Genomic DNA, 21,629 nt, shown 5'->3' with positions numbered 1-21,629 from the left:
TGCTCTCTCCCCCTCTCTTTTGTGCTCTCTCTCTCCCCCCTCTCTTTTAAACTCTCTATCCCCCCTCTCTTTTGAGATCTCTCCCCCCTCTCTTTTGCGCTCTCTCCCCCTTTCTTTTGCACTCTCTCTCCCCCTCTCTTTTGAGCTCTCTCTCCCCCTCTTTTGTGCTCTCTCTCTCCCCCTTTTTTGTGCGCTCTCTCTCCCCCTCTTTTGCGCTCTCTCCCCCCTCTCTTTTGCACTGTCTCCCCTTCTCTTTTGTGCTCTCTCCCCCTCTCTTTTGCGCTCTCTTTCTCCCTCTTTTGCGATCTCTCTCTCTCTCCCTCTTTTGCGCTTTCTCCCTTTTGTTTGTTCTCTCTCCTATTTTGCTCTCTCTCCCCCCTCTTTTGCTCTCTCTCCCCCTCTTTTGCTCTCCCCCCTCTTTTTCTCTCTCTCTCTCCCCCCCTCTCTTTTGCTTTCTTTCCCCCTCTCTTTTGCTCTCTCTCCCTTCTCTTTTTCTCTCTCTCCCATCCTCTCTTTTGCTCTCTCTCCCCCTCTCTTTTTCTCTCTCTCCCTCTCTCTTTTGTGCTCTCTCCCCCTCTCTTTTGTGCTCTCTCCCTCTCTCTTTTGCGCTCTCTCTCCCCCTTCTCTTTTGCGCTCTCTCTCCCCCCTCTTTTGCGCTCTCTCTCTCCCCCTCTCTTTTGTGCTCTCTCCCCCCTCTCTTTTAAACTCTCTCTCCCCCCTCTCTTTGAGCTCTCCCCCCCCTCTCTTTTTGCGCTCTCTCCCCTCTCTTTTGCACTCTCTCTCCCCCTCTCTTTTGAGCTCTCTCTCCCCCTCTTTTGTGCTCTCTCTCTCCCCCTCTTTTGTGCGCTCTCTCTCCCCCTCTTTTGCGCTCTCTCCCCCCTCTCTTTTGCACTGTCTCCCCCCTCTCTTTTGCACTGTCTCCCCCCTCTCTTTTGCACTGTCTCCCCCTCTCTTTTGTGTTCTCTCCCCCTCTCTTTTGCGCTCTCTTTCTCCCTCTTTTGCAATCTCTCTCTCTCCCTCTTTTGCGCTCTCTCTCCCCCTTCTCTTTTGCGCTCTCTTTCCCCCCTCTTTTGAGCTCTCTCTCTCCCCCTCTCTTTTAAACTCTCTCTCCCCCCTCTCTTTTGCGCTCTCTCTCCCCTCTCTTTTGAACTCTCTCTCCCCCTCTTTTGTGCTCTCTCTCCCCCTCTTTTGTGCGCTCTTTCTCCCCTCTCTTTTGCGCTCTTTCCCCCTCTCTTTTGCGCTCTCTCCCCCCTCTCTTTTGCGCTCTCTCCCCCTCTCTTTTGTGCTCTCTCCCCCTCTCTTTTGCACTCTCTTTCTCCCTCTTTTGCGTGCTCTCTCTCCCTCTTTTGCGCTCTCTCGCCCCCTTCTATTTTGCACTCTCTCTCCCCCCTCTTTTGCGCTCTCTCTCTCCCCCCTCTCTTTTAAACTCGCTCCCCCCTCTCTTTTGCGCTCTCTATCCCCCCTCTCTTTTGAGCTCTCTCTCCCTCTCTTTTGTTCTCTCTCTCTCTCCCCCTCTTTTGTTCTCTCCACCTCTTTTGCTCTTCCCACCCCTTTTGATCGCTTTCTCTCTTTCCCTCCTCTGTTTTGGTCTCTCCCACCTCTCTCCCACTGGCCACGCCCCTCCCGTGTGCCCCACGAGACCACACCCCTCACCACGCCCACTGGTCACGCCCCCATCACAGCACGCCTGCCGGCCATGCCCCCGTAATGGCACGCCTGGCCATGCCACCACCAGGCAGCTTCCGTAGCGCGCACTACTCAAGGTGCTGCTCAAGGCCAGGTATGTTTGTCCTCTGCAGTCTCTACTGCGCATGACTGCATCTGACAAACATACCTGGCCTTTTATTATATAGGATTATCATTATTATTATACTTAGCCCCTTCATAAAATTATTTCATATTATAATACTCAACAAAGTCCCGATGTAAACACTTGCTTGAAAAATGAAATTAGACAATCGTTGATGTGATCACGTGATATCAAGGCCAGGATCAGATCATGGGGAACCTGCCTACGATGCTAGACACGCCTCCCAGTCAGATTTCCCATTGCCTAAAAGGAGGAGGGAGAAGGATGCCAAAAAAGGTAGAACGTTCCATGTCATCCTAGCAGCGTTAAAGCCCAGCGCTGTTTGAACAGTATGGAAAATCCACGGCTTCTAAGGATTTAAAAGGGTTTTACATTAAGAATTGGGAGTCAAGCTGTGTTTAAAAATAGACAAAATTCTATATTACAAACAACAATTGAAAATAACTTTTGAGCAACAAAATATATCAGTAAAAGTAAAGGGGCTACTTTTGGCCCTGCAAGGAAAATATATAAAGGCTGGGATTGTAAATAACAATATGAGTATCATAACATGTACTGTAGAAAATCTTGTGCAAATATTTATGACACAGCAAAAAGTAAATTGTTCACCATCTACTAAACAAGTATAATGTAGATATTGTCAAGGAAACACAGCCAAGGATAGAGGGCAAAGTAAAACATAGCAAGAAGAATGACTTATATGGTTCTTCATAATCAGGCCCTCAGCAAAACATAGTGAATTCAATTAAAGGCACCCTAAACATAGAGTATTCCCCATGTGGTACAAAGAATTGGTGCCAAATTAATCTTAGCTTGAAATGCTGAACTATGTATTATGTTTTGCAACAGAGGTTTTTAGCAACCAAGGCCATAGGGTCAGCAACCTGCAAGTCCTCCAAGAGGGCAAATCAATGATTGTTAATAATGGGATATAGCATTTAGTCAATAACTAGTGACATTAATCCCTATTGAAGGTCAAGAGGAAATGATGCATTAATATGTGTACACATATATATTAAACTGTCCTAATCTTAGCAATAATGGTTCTAGCACTTAGAGGTAAGAGCACACTTTTGTTTTAAAGTAAATTTAAGATCAATAATAACAACTAGTCTAGATACATAATAACAATCTAGATACATAATAACAACTAGTCTAGATACATAATAACAACTAGTCTAGATACATAATAACAATCTAGATACATAATAACAACTAGTCTAGATACATAATAACAACTAGTCTAGATACATAATAACAATCTAGATACATAATAACAACTAGTCTAGATACATAATAACAACTAGTCTAGATACATAATAACAATCTAGATACATAATAACAACTAGTCTAGATACATAATAACAACTAGTCTTGATACATAATAACAACTAGTCTAGATACATAATAACAATCTAGATACATAATAACAACTAGTCTAGATACATAATAACAATCTAGATACATAATAACAACTAGTCTAGATACATAATAACAACTAGTCTAGATACATAATAACAATCTAGATACATAATAACAACTAGTCTAGATTCATAATAACAACTAGTCTAGATACATAATATCAATCTAGATACATAATAACAACTAGTCTAGATACATAATAACTAGTCTTGATACATAATAACTAGTCTAGATACATAATAACAATCTAGATACATAATAACAACTAGTCTAGATACATAATAACTAGTCTTGATACATAATAACAACTAGTCTAGATACATAATAACAATCTAGATACATAATAACAACTAGTCTAGATACATAATAACAATCTAGATACATAATAACAACTAGTCTAGATACATAATAAGAACTAGTCTAGATTATATGGAAATCATTTTTTTCAATGAAATTTAAAGATGATATATTCAGATACATTTTTCTCAGATCTTTAATTACAATTCCCATTGTGCTGTTTAAAGGGACAGTTAACCCACATTTTTTCTTTCATGATTCAGATAGAGAATTCAATTTTAAGTAACTTTCTAATTTAGTCCTATGATCAATTTTTCTCTAGCTATCTTTATTTAAAAAGCAAGCATGTAAAGCTTAGGATCCAGACCATTTTAGGTTTAGCACCCCGGATAGTGCTTGCTTATTGGTGACTACATTCAGCCAATCAATAAGCAAGCATAACCCAGGTTCTGAACAAAAAATGGGCCGGTTCCTAAGCTTTACATTCCGGCTTTTTAAATAAAGATAGCAAGAGAAAACAAAGAAAAATTAATAATAGGAGTAAATTAGAAAGTTGCTTAAAATTGCATTCTCTATCTGAATCATGAAAGAAGAAAAAAATCTATTTAGAATCCCTTTAACAAAATGGGTTACCACATTATTCACACCTTTAGGAAGACTCGTTATTAGTTAAATTGCATCTAGGTATCAAGCTTTTGTGTGGTAAAGATATACAGAATCTGCTGGCTCTCTACAAATAACTGATAATAAATAATAAGATGATGATGATCAGCCAGTATGGCTATATATCAATTATAATCATTTGTAATTACATTTCAATATTAAAGGGACATATAATCATAAAATGTTCTTATAAGCTAGAACATTCTATTAATCCTCTATTGCTTGAAGCGTTAAACACATGATTAAATTCAACACTTCCTATCAGGAGTTGAATGTGGCCAGTGATTGGCAGCTATACACATATGTTCAGTGGCAGCAGTGCAATGCTAGTCCAGAGCTGGCTTTAAACAGACATGAAAGACATGATTCAGATTATGTAATTGTACAACATTATTAAATTCACTTCTTTTATGCAATTTACTTTACGCAACAGCTGCAACACACTACAGGGCTATAACTGGTTACTGGTAGCTACGCACCTTTTTCTCTTGTCAATGGCTCACCAGATGTGTTCAGCTAGGTCCCAGTAGTGAATTGCTGATCTGGAGCTGTCTTTGACTTTGTGTTTAATCCTCTTTGAAGGAGTTAAAACATAGGTATGTGCAAGCAACCGTGCAATAATAAAGGGCTAGATTACAAGTGGAGCACAAATTAATCGCACGCCTGTTTACGAGCACACGATAAATAACCAGCCCTTACAAGTGACTTGTTAATGTTACCGCGAGCTTGAGGTAGCAATTAGTGCTCCAAAAATTAACCAATTTTTTTAAAAAAAAAATAACCCCCAATTGCACATAAAATAAAGTGTGGCCTTAAGCAAAATTTTGTGCTCCACTCGTAATCTGCCTCAAAATGTTTTAAAATATTAGAGAATTGTCTTTTTGCACTTTTATGTCCCTTAATGTCCACAACGTATCCTGTACATCACTGGTTGTTTTTCTGCCTACAATAGCTATTTCATCCTCCCTTACCCCATAGAAAGAGACAGGGTACGCCACTGGTCCTTAAGAGGGTAAATACATTCCTAGTCCTTGTTTCATTTTATCAAATATAAAAGTGAGACTGCCAAAAATAACTGTGGTGCTCAGATGAATGCATTGATCTAAAATAAAATGTGCAAGTATGCATGATTTTAAGAAATGAAGCACTATCAGAACAGAACTGTATCATCCTGAAACCTTACAAGCAGGGGTCATCACCTCTCCAATTGAGGCCTCCCTTACCAAACTGAAAATATCATATTGGAATCATCACAACATCCCCCGTAAAGTATTAATATAATCTACTGATGACATCTTGAGTTGATTTGCCAGAAGAATTTCTAAGTTTATCTAGGTGGTGTAATGAGCTGTATGGGTTTTATGGCTGATTTATACTGCTTGCAGGTGATGTCCAGTTTTGTGACCTTTTCTAAAGAGTATAACATCCCTGGAAACCAATAAATTCCAAAGGTTTATGCTGATCTCATAGGTGCAATTCTTTTTAGCAAACTACCAACTGATCATTCACTTCACTAGCTGATGTTTATTAACTACAGAGATCCACTTTTATTCAAGAGTTACACATGGCTGAAAATGTATTTTATAGCAGCTATTCTTATGAAATGGATAAAAGTGTAAATCATTGAAGCAGTAAATTTCTATTAATGTAGCCCATCACCATAGAAGATAAATTACTTTTACTATGTAAGCTTACAAGCATTTTATCTTTCATTATATTTATGCCCTAGAGAGCAACTCCAAGTGTAGTACATTTGCCATGTTACATCATTCTATATAATTGAATGTTTGGTCACTGCCGGGATTTCCTATAAGCCTTCAAAAATGTGTAAAGTTGTAGGAAATGCTTTGATGATGATCATAATAATAATAATAATAATAATAATAATAATAATAAGATACTAATAATAAAGTGAAGTGAAAGGGGGGGGGGTTATTTTGATTTAACTGCATTGTTTCTTTTTATTGAATGCTGAAATATACAACACAGTATATAAATTGAGATGTTTTTGTACATAGCAGTATGTGCCTTTTTTGTTATTATAGAAGTCACAACATAATAATGACATTTTATTATTTAAAGGGATATTCCAGCTTAAATCGGAAACCACATGGGTGCATTTCGGTAATGAATGGAAGCAATTGTGTAATATAGATGCATTAGCAAAAATGCTTCTAATAAAAGCTATAGCTGTTTCAAAAGTGTATTTAAGTATGCACCGTGCACCAGCATTTTAAAACAGCACATGCTCAGAGAGCCTAAGGTGCTTGTACCATCTGGAAATGATTCAATTTGTTAATTGCTGAAATGATACAAGCCCCACTGATAATCTGAGCAGCTGTATTATTTAAAATGTGGCGCAGTAACAATATCTAGCTATGCTTCACATGCACGTGCAGAGAAAAATATTAACACTAAAACAGTGATAACTTTTACTATAAGCATTTTTATATAGTATATAAGTATATTGCAAATATGTTTCTATTCAAAGATGTAATGAATCTATGTGCATTTAGATTTTGACTGGAATGTCCCTTTAAGCTCTTAAAATGGCTAAGGGGGAACATTCTTATCTCATGAGTACCGATAAACAAATGTGTAAAATATTTTGGAAAACCATGAATATTCTGTAAAGGATATTTTCAGTTCAGTTTAAAGCCTAAAATATGGGTGGGCAAAATGTTGATCGCACAGCTAAATGTCAGGGCTGCAGGGGGTATTGGTGAGGGACTTCATGTTCTGCTACCTATGCCTATCTTTGTTTTTTAAAATGCCTTGTTCCCCTCCTTTACTTTTCTCTCGGTGTATAATATTATTAATGGAAAGAGGGAAATAGGGATATCTGAGCTTTGGGGGTTAAAGTAATAAATAAGGCTTAACACCCTCAACCGAGAACCAGAACAATTCAGTCTCCAGCAGCATGGCAAGCTAAGGAAAAATGTGCTGAATATTTCCCAGTGTCCAAAACAAAAGTTAAATACTCCATTGGTACAATGATAACATATAATTTATGAAACACACACTGTAAATGGGAAGAGGGCTCTGCTGCTCATAAGTCACTAACAGTAATCTACATCAATGTTTTTCCACTCCAGACTCAGGTACCCTTAGCAGGCCAGATTTTCATGGTATCTGAATAAGAGCACAGGTGAAATAATCAGCTGATGGGTGAAAGCAAGTTAATAACTATGATTACTGATCTTCTGATTATTTCACCTCCCCTCTAGTTAAAATATTATGACAATATGGCCTGGTAGGGGTAATTGAGGAAATGAGCTGAGAAACACTGATGTACATCACGTTCATGAAACGTTTCCTGCAGGACACATGAGTTTATATTGTGACGTATCTGAAACATAAGTGAGAAAGCTGAAGAGAAAATATGTTAATGTATACTGTATACATCCATAATAAAGGGAGCACTTGAAGCACAGAGCTTGAAGCAAATCACAAAACAAGGTAAGGAATTCCACACAATGGGTACAGAGGGGGAAAGTCCTGTAGATTTGAGTTTGAGAATCCCCACAGTAGAGGCAAGACATGGAGCATGTCAAATGAAGAGAAAAATAGCAGAAGCCCATTTCCTTCATTGTTTTTATAGGCATTTATGCACTGGGAATGATAAGGACTGGAAAAAGTTACATTCATTTATGGCCGCAGCTTAATATACATAGAACTTTGGCACTTTCCTTTTATCCGCATTCTTGGCTGTGAACTTTCAAAAAGCTGTGGCAGGTCTGTGACTAAAAGTTCCCAATGTTTTGATTTGTATAACGGATTCCATACTTGGTTCTTTGATTGCAGATGATTTGATGTACTCTGTGGACTGCCCTCTACATACACCCTTCTTTAGTGATGGCCTGAGAAAGATAGTAGCAGCTGTACTTACAGTAAAACTGGAGGCTGTCCTTACCCCTGGTCTGCAAGCAGTGAAGACTAGATTACTTGTAACAATGTTGAAGTATGGACCCAGAGGCTGAATAGTGAACTATAAACATACTTCCTGAACTCATTGGTTGAGGCCCAGAACGAAACTAGTTAGTTGACTCTGAAGTAGACCAGAGTAGACTGGAACTCAAGTGCAGGAATACACAGGAATCAAAAAGTCAATTTATTGGCTTTAAAACAAGAGAAACTGAAACCGAGAATTGTTCAAAGGTCAGGTACCATGAGATCAGTCCAGCAGCAAGGTTCCAAGGGCTTAACAAGAGTAGAGTCCAAGGACAGGCCAAAGGTCAGGTACAGTGAGATCAGTCCATCAACTAGGTACCAAGAGGTAAAGCAGGAGCAAATCCAACTACAGGCCTAAGGTTGGGTACTGTGAATTCAGTCCAGCAACTAGCTGCCTAGAGGTAAAGCAGGAGCAAAATCCAAGGAAAGCATCATCCCCTGCAGAGGACAGACTTAGGTGTTCCACGTGGAGGAATGCCAAAGCTGTAGCCCATTACTGGAGTGTGGTCAGGTAAGTACCAAATCAGCAAACTAGAGGAAAACAGAGACAGGTCATGATCAGCAAAATTTGACAGGAAAAAAAATACAAACTAAACATAATCCAAGCACACCTAGAATGTCAGTCAATAGCACTAAGCACTGCAAAAAAACACATTATTTAAAACATTTTTGCAAACAAGACCACTGTCAATAAAATGACACAGTAGACGCTAAAATCTGGCAATGCAATGTCGGAAAATGACGCAATGGCAGAAAACAACCTGAACCTGACATAACTATTTTTTGAGGAGCAGCTGAAGGAGCTCACAGGGGGTTCTCATACTTCAGCATAATTGTCCCTGATTAAAATGTCAGTATCCCAGCCTGAAGTTTAAAACCCTACGCTTAACAGTTGTATTCATCCACTTTCTACAGTCTCCTAACTAATTTGTCTTATCATTGTTTTTTACAGTGCAGTCACTTTTATATATTTTTTAAATGAAAGAGCACATCGTCAGCCTTTTTCATACAGATTTGTAAAAATAATGTAACCAATTATGACTATGTCATAATTATAGGAATCATTGTGCTACCAGATCGAATTTGACTCTAGACATTAGTTAAAAAGAAATGTTATGTAATTTATTTCCTACGGTGTGGACATTAATACACTTTGCAAGCATTGTGAATCTTTTTTTCTGGGACAGGTAAGCCAAAAAAAGAGTTTAAATACAAGTGGTGCACTAACTTTCACTCTTGCTCGTACGCTAACTGTGCTCAAAGTAAATTTTTAACACGGACTGGTTAGCATGCATATTACAAGTAGAAAGTAAAAAGTCAGTGCGCAAGCAAAATTCCGATGCGCACTAACTTGAGGACATCTGACAACATGACCACGCTAACTTATTCTCCCATAAACTTCAATGCGAGATAACCCAAAACCGCATTAGATCTACAGCGATTAAGCCAAAGGTAGTTTTGAATACTTTACATTCCAATGTTCTTTTAATTTTTTTTTAAATATATATATATATATATATATATATATATATATATATACACAAAGTATATCTGATTAATATTTTGTAAAATATATATCTATAAATATATATCTATACATATTTATACCTATATATCTGTATGAATGTATATGAATATATACAGGTATAGATATAAATCAAAGTAACAAGAGTATTGCAGTATGCAGTATTACCAGTCACTGATGTTAACATATACATATGATGATAAAAGACCTACAGACACTTTCGAAGAGGGTACGACACTTAAAGAAATTTATTTCCAGCCCCCAATATTGGTATTTAAACAACCATCTAACCTGAAACACAAACTAATATGTAGTAAAATGAGCTCAGAACAGGACAACATACATAGGGCTAGATTTATTATAGCTGAGGAGTACAGGGGCGCGTATATGCGCCCCTGTATGCCTCAGCTCGCCTGTGGCGGGGCGAAATTACCCGCAGGTATTTGGCATTGCACACAAGAGCAAATTTGAGATTGAATTTCACCAGTTTAGAGGTGGCGAAGAGCTTAGGGAAGCAGCGGTCTGGTGACCGCTGCTTGATAAATCACGGCGAGCAAGTTCTTGTGACAACTTGCTGCCGTAGGGCTGCCGTAGGGGCTTGATAAATCTAGCCCATAATGTCACCAAAAGTTGTAATAAAGCACTTTACTAACAGTGCCAGCACACCAGCAGCACAGCCAATCACAATCACAAAACTCACAACATTAAAGTGAAGGTCCATTTTGATGAATTAGTGACCGGTTTTTAATAAACCTATTTAATAAACATTTGTGAAGAAAACAGTGAAATGTCAATTTTGATGAATTAAAGTGCCCTTGTTTTTAATAGGTTTATTAAAAACTGGGCACTAATTCATCAAAATGGACCTTCACTTTAAGGGAGAGTACTTATGTTTGTCTGCAAATGTGGTACACATGATACAGTGCACAGCATGTGACTGGGGAAGCTACATAGGGGAAACGGACAAAAACTGCACATTAGGATGAATCTGCTTACACACTGTATAAAAGACCACCAAGAAAATAAATACTGTAGCCTAGCTGGACACCATGGGCGCGATCCGATATACGGCATACTTTTCGGCGCAAGAGAGGTAACCCGCGCCTCCCGTAGTTTCACCTCGCACATCGGGGTATCCAATATACCCCGCCGGCAGTTGCTAAAGTGCCATAACTCGGACAAACTAGCGATGTCCAGAAATAAGCGTAAGTACAAATTTCTGGAGTCGCCAGTGACTTACGGCACTTTAGAAACTGCCGGCGCCTAAAAAAACTAACTAAACCTTTAAATCTCCTGTAACTGTCTAACAGGCCTCCCAAAAATAGCCAGACACGTATACCCCTATATCCGCAATCCCCCCTCTCACTCCTAACAATAAATGTATTAACCCCTAGACCGAAAACCCCCCACAACGCAATAAGCCTAATTATTAACCCCTAAACCGCCATAGCCCACACCGCAATAAACCTATCCTAGTATTAACCCCTAAACCGCCGCTCCCGGACCCCACCGCCACCTACATTAAATTTATTACCCCCTAATCTGACCCCTCTACTCCGCCGCCACCTATATTAAATATATTACCCCCTAATCTGACCCCCCTACACCGCCGCCACCTATATTAAATATATTAACCCCTAATCTGATCCCCCTACACAGCCGCCACCTATATTAAATATATTAACCCATAATCTGATCCCCCTACACCGCCGCCACTTACATTAAATATATTAACCCCTAAACATAAGTCTAACCCTAACACCCCCTAACTTAATTATTATTTAAATAAATCTAATATTAATATTATTAACTAAATTATTCCTATTTAAAACTAAATACTTACCTATAAAATAAACCCTAAGATAGCTACAATATAATTAATAATTACATTGTAGCTATTTTAGGGTTTATATTTATTTTACAGGTAACTTTGTATTTATTTTAACTAGGTACAATAGCTATTAAATAGTTAATAACTATTTAATAGCTACCTAGTTAAAATAATTACAAAATTACCTGTAAAATAAATCCTAACCTAAGTTACAAATACACCTAACACTACACTATCAATAAATTAATTAAATAAACTACAATTATCTAAACTAAAATACAATTAAATAAAATAAACTATATTACAAAAAACCCCACTAAATTACAAAAATAAAAAAATATTACAAGAATTTTAAGATAATTACACCTAATCTAAGCCCCCTAATAAAATAAAAAAGCCCCCCAAAATAATAAAATTTCCCTACCCTAAACTTAATTACAAATAGCCCTTAAAAGGGCCTTTTGCGGGGCATTGCCCCAAAGTAATCAGCTCTTTTAATTGTAAAAAAAAAAAGAACAATCCACCCCCCCCACATTACAACCCACCACCCACACACCCCTACTCATATTTAATAAAGTGGTATACTGTGTATTCAGTGTAAATATTTCACATTCCATTGTTCTGCATATAGCAAAATATGTTCTAAGTATTTCTAAATAGATATTGGTTTTTATATCTGTATATATCTATAGCTATATATAATCATCTATATATAAAGATAGAGATATATATTATACCAAATTACCATCAGATATATTTAGGAATATGTATTTATGAATAAATAGAACATATTCTTCGATGCGAAGAACATTTGAATGTGAAATATTCATATTTTTATGTTGGGATAGTGCACTTGAGAATATGCGTTCGGGTTAGCTTGCGAAAGTTTTTTTTCCCACTTTATTCACAACTGACTTCTCTGGGGGAATAGATTATAGCCCACACAATATTCTAAATTCAGCTTTTTACGTGCATCGGATTAGAGCGTGAGCAATAACTTTTTACTTTCAACTAATATGAGCACAACTAGACGCACACGAAAAGGTTTACTTCTAGCGCAGTTAGCGTGAGAGCGAAAGCGCTAAATAGAGTAATCTAGCCCTTAATAAGATCATTTCATTATTTGTTCAAATAATCCTTTCCCATCATGCTTTTAATTATGATTTCCAAATGCTTATTTGTAATCATGAAAGAACATGAAAATTATCATATTTCATTTGTGAGCAAGTTATGTATCTGATAATTGGCAGCAATTTTTTTTTTTAATAATACCAGAAACTGACTGTTTATGAGGAATGTGACTGAGTAGCTAAAAGCTAGACATGAGCATTTGTCTTCAGACGAATAGATATTCCTCCAAATTTTGGCCCATTCATCCTCATAACGAGTAGACCATTAGAAATGGGACCGAAATGGGTGAGTAATGATTATTTTCATGTTTACCAGTAGCGTTCACATATCAATTTTTGTTAGGCACTTTTATGAAAAGGGCCACAGGACACAGGAAAGGGGGAAGGAGTTGAGATTGTTTGACAAATTAGCTCATTTGTTTTCAGTTATGTACAGGGGGTCTGGTAATTCATGTGTACAACTTCCCCTGTTCAAACCTGTTCAAACCTGACAGAGCATTACTAAATGATTGATGTGGGGGCCAGCAAGTGAGTCATTAAATCCGGCTTGTCCAATCCACTTTTTATCCTAGCTTAGGGAAGTGGTAGAAGTCAATAGGAGCAAGACGTCACCGCCCACATCGCCGCTGTTCGGCATTTTGCTGCAGAGGGGGGAAGCCCTAGTCGAAGTGTGCCTACATGGCACAGACAGTGCGCTCACTGAAACTAAAATTAGTTTCTGTGTAGGCACACTTCAAATATTGCTGTGGGACCTAAGTTTTACTACACCTACAGTTACTAGCTCAGGCCATGTTGTCTCGGTGTCTGAACATATCGATCTTGTGTCAATGTGTCCAAAACAAAGTGCAGGCTACTCCCACTAGCCCACCTTGCTAACTCCCAAGGAATGCCTATATCTACATCACGACTAGCCTACCTTCCCCGTGCACCGCCTCGCTACCTCCCATGTCCACCTACATCATGGCTAACCTACACTCCCTCTACACCGCCCAGCTAACTCCCCCTGACCGCCTATACCTACATCACACCTAACCTACATACCCTCCGAACACCCAGCTAAGGGCTCGCTTCCAATGAGCCGTAATTAGATTTGCGCGAGCTTGCAAACCGATAAATATGTTGTCAGAAGAAATTTAGTTTATTGACTGCTTCCAATGGACTCCGGCTGACAAAAACATTTTCGCGTCCCATTAGAAGCCATTAAGCGATAAATGAAACCAGGTTTCCAATGAAAGCACAAACCGTTAATACGATGTTGGAGGCTGTCGATACATTGAGAAAAATTACACCCAGCTCAACTAGGTGTAAAAGAGGAAAAAAATAGCTTTTTAAGGCCTGGTTCCCAATGAAATTGTAAATCTAACAAACAATGCAAGTGTCTCAATGTAGAAACACATTGATATATGTAATATATATTGTTGTATAGGAATATTTGCACTTATGTTTTTATGGAAATATCAATATGTATGTACAAATAAAAATATATGCAAGCATATATCTATATATTTCAAACAATTCCTATGCTTAGGGCAGCAATATATATTACATATATCAATACATTTGAAAATAGATTTATATCTTAAAATGTTATTTTCTTACATATATAAATATCAGAATATTGAATCTTGGATTTGTAACCTATATAAAATAGTCAAATTAAACTAGTCCACTGTGTGTGCCTAATATAAGTGGGCTCTTCAGCGGTTTGTGAATATGGAAAATATCAGTAGTGGTATTTGATCAATATGATAAAATAAAGACATTTATCACTGTGTACATTTTTCTTATAGATATGAGAAATGTTTATTTATTAAAAGCTATGTACTAATGTATGCATGTATATTTTTTAAGTTGATTTTGCAGACACTTTCAAAGTTGCATATGTTACCTAACAAGAGAACCATGTTTTGGGATCTGCTGAAAGGGACATGAAACCCCAAATATTATGCTCATGCTTGAGAAAGATTATTCTTTATTTTAAAGTTTACAATGAATTCTTATTATGAAATTTAAATCATTCTCTTGTTATTCTTTGTTGAAGAGAGATGTAGATAGATAGCGTGTATATGTTTGAAGCACTACATAACAGGAAATAGAGCTGGCATTTAATGATTTTGGGAATGATCTACTTTATAGCAAAACTACTACCATAAAGTCTTACAGACACGTGCACACTCCTGAACTTACTTTCATGCTTTTCAACAAAGGATTACAAGAAAACAAAGAATATTTAAAAGTAGAATTAAATTATAAATGTGGTTAAAAGTATATGCTTTATCTGAATCATGAAAGAAAATATGGCCTAGATTACGAGTTTTGTGTTATGGTGCGGTACGGGTATTACTGCTGTAAATTGGCCATTGCGCTGGAATGGCCGGTAACGCATATTACAAGTCGCGGTGGTAAAGCTATACTGCAAACATTTTAGCCTGTAATGCAACGTCAAGTGTGGGATTTTCCATAGCGCTGTATTACAGGTTGTGCGGTCCGGCTAAAGTGCTTGCCTTATAGCCTATACCGACACGATCCATTCCGCCATCTGAGACCAGTAGTTATGGATTTTTCAAAACAAAAATGTTTCACAAAACTTATAACTAAAATGTTACAAAGGACACTAACACCCATAAACTATCTATTAACCCCTAAACTGCAGACACTGTAAAATAAACCTATTAACCCCTAACCGCTGCCCATCCATCCACCCACTTCACCAACACTAAATAAATCTAGTAACCCCTAATCCGCCACTCCCCGACATCGCTGATAATAAATAAAATTATTAACCCCTAATCCGCCGCCCCCCGACATCGCCAACACCTAAATAAAGTTATCAACCCCTAATCAGCCGCTCCCCGACATCGTCAACACTAAATAAAACTATTAACCCCTAAACCGCTGGCCCCCCACATCACAACTAATAAATAAAGCTATTAACCCCTAAACCGCCGAACCCCCACATAGCAAAACACTAAATTAAACTATTAACCCCTAAACCTAACGCCCCTAACTTTAAATTTAAAGTTACAATATAACTATCTTAAAATAAATAAAAACATGTGAAATAAAAAAAACTAACATTAAACAATAAATTAACCTAACATTACTATTCTAATACAATTAAAAAAAAACTACCAATTCTACTCACACCCGCACCACTTATACACAAGAATTTACTATTTCTTCTTAGATATCATCAGCTTATCATACATTACTTCCATTGACATTCATCCTATTACCTGGTCAGATCACTCCAAGATTAGTTGCCAACTTAAATGGCCTACCTCGATACCTTCTAACGCCAATTGGAGATTTGACGACTCTCTCCTTAGAGTTAATTGACTATTTCCAACTGAATGATACCCCAGGCATAGATATACATAATATTTGGAACGCATACAAATGTATAATCAGAGGGGAACTCATCGCCCTTAAAGCCGCTAAGTGTAAGCAACAGAACAACTATCTTAACTCCCTTTAAGAAGACATAGCGAAACTACAAGATATACATAAACTTTACCCAAATAACATTTCAGTACTAGAAAGTATTACACATAAAAGAAGTCAGCTCCGCCTTTTTTTGGGCACAGAAGCTAAAAAAAGAGCCATGTTTCTAAGAAAAGTGTATTATGAAGGGGCCAATAAACAGGGACGAATGCTGGCGTGGCAGCTTAAGCGAAAGACAAATAGACAATATATAATGAAGGTACGCGAAGACACCGGGGTTTTAAAATCCACCACTGATGACATAACACAAGCATTTAAAGATTACTATGACAAACTATATAATATCAGAAGTGGCACTACTGACCCCAACCCCAAAGAAATAGCAGACTATCTCTCTACCTTAAATCTTCCCAAACTATCCATAGATCAAAGTGATGAACTAGACGCACCATTCTCAGAGGAGGAGCTCCTTGAAGCTATCTCATCTCACCCTACAGGCAAAGCTCCAGGCCCGGATGGTTTTAGTAACTCCTATTATTCACAATTCAAAGAAATCCTATCCCCTTTTCTATTAACATACTACAAGAGCATAGATCAAAATGAAGGGTTTTCTCCGTCCTCACTTCAGGCGCACATTTCAGTAATACTTAAACCCAACAAATTGCCCGACCAAGTAACTAACTACCGCCTGATTTCGCTCATTAATACGAACATTAAGATCTTCGCGAAAATAATAACGAACTGGTTAAATCAATATCTCCCCAACCTTATACACAATGACCAGGTAGGCTTCGTGCCTGGCCGAGAATCAAGGGACAACACGGTTCGAAATATACACCTAATTTGGCACATCACAAATACAAATATCCCTTCAGCATTAATATCAACAGACGCGGAAAAGGCCTTCGACCGCGTTAATTGGTCTTTCCTGAAGGCATTCCTGGAGGCATTTGGCCTCAGCCCCATTATAATAAAATGTATATTTGCATTGTTTACATCGCCCGGTGCCCGCATCTTAGTTAATGGTACATTATCAAACCCTATAGAGATAAAGAATGGAACACGTCAGGGCTGCCCACTTTCTCCCCTACTCTTCACACTATTTATAGAAACACTAGCTACCAAAATTAGAAACAACTCAGAAATAACAGGAATCACGATAGGTCAAGAAATGTTTTAAGTTATCCCTATTTGTCGATGATATCCTTCTCACCCTGACTAACCCAGAAAAATTTATACCTTTGCTACTGACGGAATTCTCCATCTTTCAGAAACTAACAAACTTTATGATAAACCAGAACAAATCCAAAATACTGGGTTTTAACTTACAGGAGAGTTCAGTTAACTCAATTAAAAATAGCTGCCCTTATAAATGGTGTAAGGGATCAATGAAATACTTAGGTATATACCTACCAGGTAACTTTGACAAGATATTTCAGACAAATTACCTCCCAATCAAATCAATAATCATGAGGGACTTATCTTCCTGGGGATCAAAAAAACTATCCTGGTGGGGGCGAATTAACCCTCTAAAGATGAATATCTTCCCTAGACTCCTCTATATAATGGAAGCATACCAATCCCATTACCTCCTAAATACCGCTCCCAGATACATAATTTATTTAGCTCTTACGTATGGCAAAAGAAACCACCAAGAATCAACAAGAGCACTATGTTCTTGTCAAGATCTCATGGTGGCCTGGGGGTACCCAACCTAGAGGCATATAGATGCTCTATTTTTCTACAGAGGATTCTAGACTGGAGGGTGGGTGAAACACAGAGGAGGTGGGTGAGACTTGAACAATATTTAGGACCTGACCTACCGTTGACTAATCTATGCTGGAGACCTGACTTCAATGAAAAAGCTAGATCGATAACTAACCCAATCACAAAGGAAACTGCATCTCATTGGAATTTGGCCTGTGTACATTACCCATACCGGTCTTCTAACCCGAGCCCCTTAACTTCTCTCCTCTACAATACTGATTTCTCTATCTCACCCTTAATTAATTCGGACACCATAGACTCAACGACCCAAGACTTCTATATCCACCATGTAACCGTTAATGAAACAATATGCATGCAAGATCAATTAATTGACAAAGGCTTCGACTGGGTGAAAAATTGGTACTCCTATAGAAGACTGCATAACTACATATACACGCATAAACGTAAAAATAACATGGTTCGTTTCCCCACTAATATTGAGAAATTATTCTTTACGAGCTCCCTAGTTAAGCACTCTCTTTCCATCATCTATAAAATCCTTACTCAACCCTCCCCAGGTAATCTGCCATACTCGGTCGAGATGTGGGAAAGAGAACTAGGCACAATTATCCTCCCGCAAACTGCGTCCAACATATTTATAAATACCAAAAAATCCTCCACCTCAGCTTCTATCCTAGAAACTAACTATAAAATTCTGCACTGCTGGTATTTAACCCCAGAAGACTCCACCGTCTATATCCTAAAGTTAGCAATAAATGCTGGAGATGCGGGCATGTAGGGAGCAGAATGGGACACATGTGGTGGTGGGGCTCGCATTTAAATCACTATTGGTATGAGATAATACACGAAGTAGAACATATTTTAAAAATAACTATTCCACCAGACCCTTTGATCTGGCTATTAAATAAGTCTTTCCAACTACCTTCCAAACAACTTCTCCCCCTATTTCGTATATTTACCAACAGTGGCAAAAAGTCAAAGGAGATCCCTTCACTGGCAATGTGGAGGGACAAGGTCACTGAGCTGTTGGAGCTGCAGGAATACTCTGCTTATAAGAATGGTTACACTGAAAGCTTTACAATGCTACAAGCAATTTGGGATGAATACATTAGAAATTCCTCACTTTCTCTAGTTGAACAAGGGATGTAACGGTGAATAAAAACATAAAGTTCGGTGGGTTAATATCCATTTGTCAATGTACAAAACTATAAGTAATTCAAATTATATGCTGATATTGGACATATATGCTGTTGTAAATTACTGTTATCTTTTTAGTTATACCCTGTTATTTTTGTTTTATGAGAAATCCCAGAGTCTGTATTTTTGTTCAGGAAATGTAATTTTTACTTGCGTTTCAAAGCATTTTATGACATGTTTACGATGTAATTTATGCACAGCCTCCTTTCAATAAAAAAGAATTTAAATAAAAAAACCTACCAATTAAAAAAACCTAATTTACACATTTAAAAAAACCTAATACTGCAAAAAAATTAAAAATCTAACATTAGAAAAATAATAAACACTACATTATGAAAAATAAAAAACTTCAAGATTACAAAAAATAATAAACTAAATTATCAAATATAAAAACAATTACACCTAATCTAATAGCCCTATAAAAATAAAAAGCCCCCCCTAAACAAAAACACCCCATAACCTACAATAAACTACCAATAGCCCTTAAAAGAACCTTTTGGAGGACATTGCCCTAAGTTAAACAGCTCTTTTACCTAGAAAAAAATACAAAGTCCCCCCCAACAGTAAAACCCCCACCCAACTAAACCCCTAAAATAAAAATCTTAAGTCTAAAAAACCTAAGCTACCCATTGCCCCTAAAGGAGCATTTGTATGGACATTGCCCTTAAAAGGGCTCTTTTACTGCCCTTAAAAGGGCATTTAGCTCTTTTACAAGCCCAAAGCCCTAATCTTAAAAAAAACACCCCCCACAACAACAAAAAAACAAACTAACACTAACCCCAGAATATCTACTCACAGTTCCTGAAGTCCGTACATCCATCTCTATCCAGGCGGCGAGAAGTCTTCATCCAGGCAGCGAGAAGTCTTCATCCAGGCGGCGAGAAGTCTTTACCCAGGCGGCAACATCTTCATCCATAGCAGGGGCGTCTTTTATCTTCATCCCGTACACTGAAGTTGAATGCAATGTACCCGTTTAAAAATGGCGTACCTTGCATTCCTATTGGCTGATTTGATTCTTCAAATTTAAATCAGTCAATAGGATGAGAGCTACTGAAAGCCAATAGGATTTCAGTAGCTCTCATCCTATTGGCTGATTTGAATTTTAAGAATCAAATCAGCCAATACGAATGTAAGGTAAGCCATTTTTAAATGGGTACCTTGCATTCAACTTCAGTGTACGGTGGTGATCGTATGAAAAGGATGCTCCATTCAGGATGTCATAGCTGGTCCTGGATAGCTTCGCTTTGCGCCGCAGGGACGAAGATAGAAGACGCCCCTGCAATGGATGAAGATGTTGCCGCCTGGTTGAAGAATTTTCTTCGTCTGGATGGAGATGGATGTCCGGACTTCAGGAACCATGAGTAGATATTCTGAGGTTAGTGTTAGGTTTCTTTGGGGTTTTTTTGGGGTTTTTTTAAGATTAGGGTTTGGACAGTGTAAAAGAGCTGAATGCCCTTTTAAGGGCAGTAAAAGAGCTAAACGCTCTTTTAAGGGCAATGCCCATACAAATGCCCCTTATGGGGCAATGGGTAGCTTAGGTTTTTTTTAGACTTAGGTTTTTTATTTTGGGGGTTGGTTGGGTGGTGGGTTTTACTGTTGGGGGGACTTTGTAATTTTTGTATGTAAAAGAGCTGTTTAACTTAGGGCAATGCCCTACAAAAGGCCCTTTTAAGGGCTATTGGTAGTTTATTGTAGGTTAGGGAGTGTTTTTATTTTGGGGGGCTTTTTATTTTTATAGGGCTATTAGATTAGTGTAATTGTTTTTATTTTTTATAATTTCGTTTATTATTTTTTGTAATCTTAGAGTTTTTTCTTTTTCTTTTTTTTAGTGTTTATTATTTTTTGTAATGTTAAGAGTTTTTACATTTTTTCGTAGTATTAGGATTTTTTAAATTTGTAATTTAGGTTTTTTTATTTTTTTCGTAGTGTTAGGTTTTTTTAAATTTGTAATTTAGGAATTTTAATTGGTATTTTGTAAAAATTTTATTTGAATAGTAATGTTAGGTTAATTTATAGTTTAATCTTATTTTTTTTTATTTCACAGGTAAGTTTTTATTTATTTTAAGATAGTTATATTGTAACTTTTAGTTTAAAGTTAGGGGGTGTTAGGTTTAGGGGTTAATAGTTTAATTTAGTGTTTTGCGATGTGGGGGCCGGTGGTTTAGGGTTTAATAGGTTTTGTTTATTAGTTACGATGTGGGGGGCGGCAGTTTACGGGTTAATAGGTTTATTTAGTGTCGGGGAGTGGCGGAATAGGGGTTAATAACTTTATTTAGGTGTCGCAATGTCGGGGGGGAGGATTAGGTGTAAATAACTTTTTTAAGTGTCGGCGATGTCGGGAAGCGGCTGATTAGGGGTTAATCAGTTTTATTTAGTGTCGGCGATGTTGGGGGGTGGCGGACTAGGGGTATTTAGGCTAGGGGTTTATTTTAGGGTGTATGTGTGTTTTATGTCCTTAGAAATGACTACAGGTGCATAAAATTATCATTACATACAGTCCCCTGAGATTGCACATTGGAAGGCCATTGTTACCAGATATAAATTAAAAAACAATAATATATATATATATATATATATATATATATATATATATATATATATATATATATATATAATCTCCAACTCTCCAAT

The sequence above is a fragment of the Bombina bombina genome, chromosome 6 (assembly GCF_027579735.1).
Source record: "Bombina bombina isolate aBomBom1 chromosome 6, aBomBom1.pri, whole genome shotgun sequence".
In the NCBI taxonomy this organism is placed as follows: Eukaryota; Metazoa; Chordata; class Amphibia; order Anura; family Bombinatoridae; genus Bombina; species Bombina bombina.
This window is presented reverse-complemented; position numbering follows the sequence as displayed.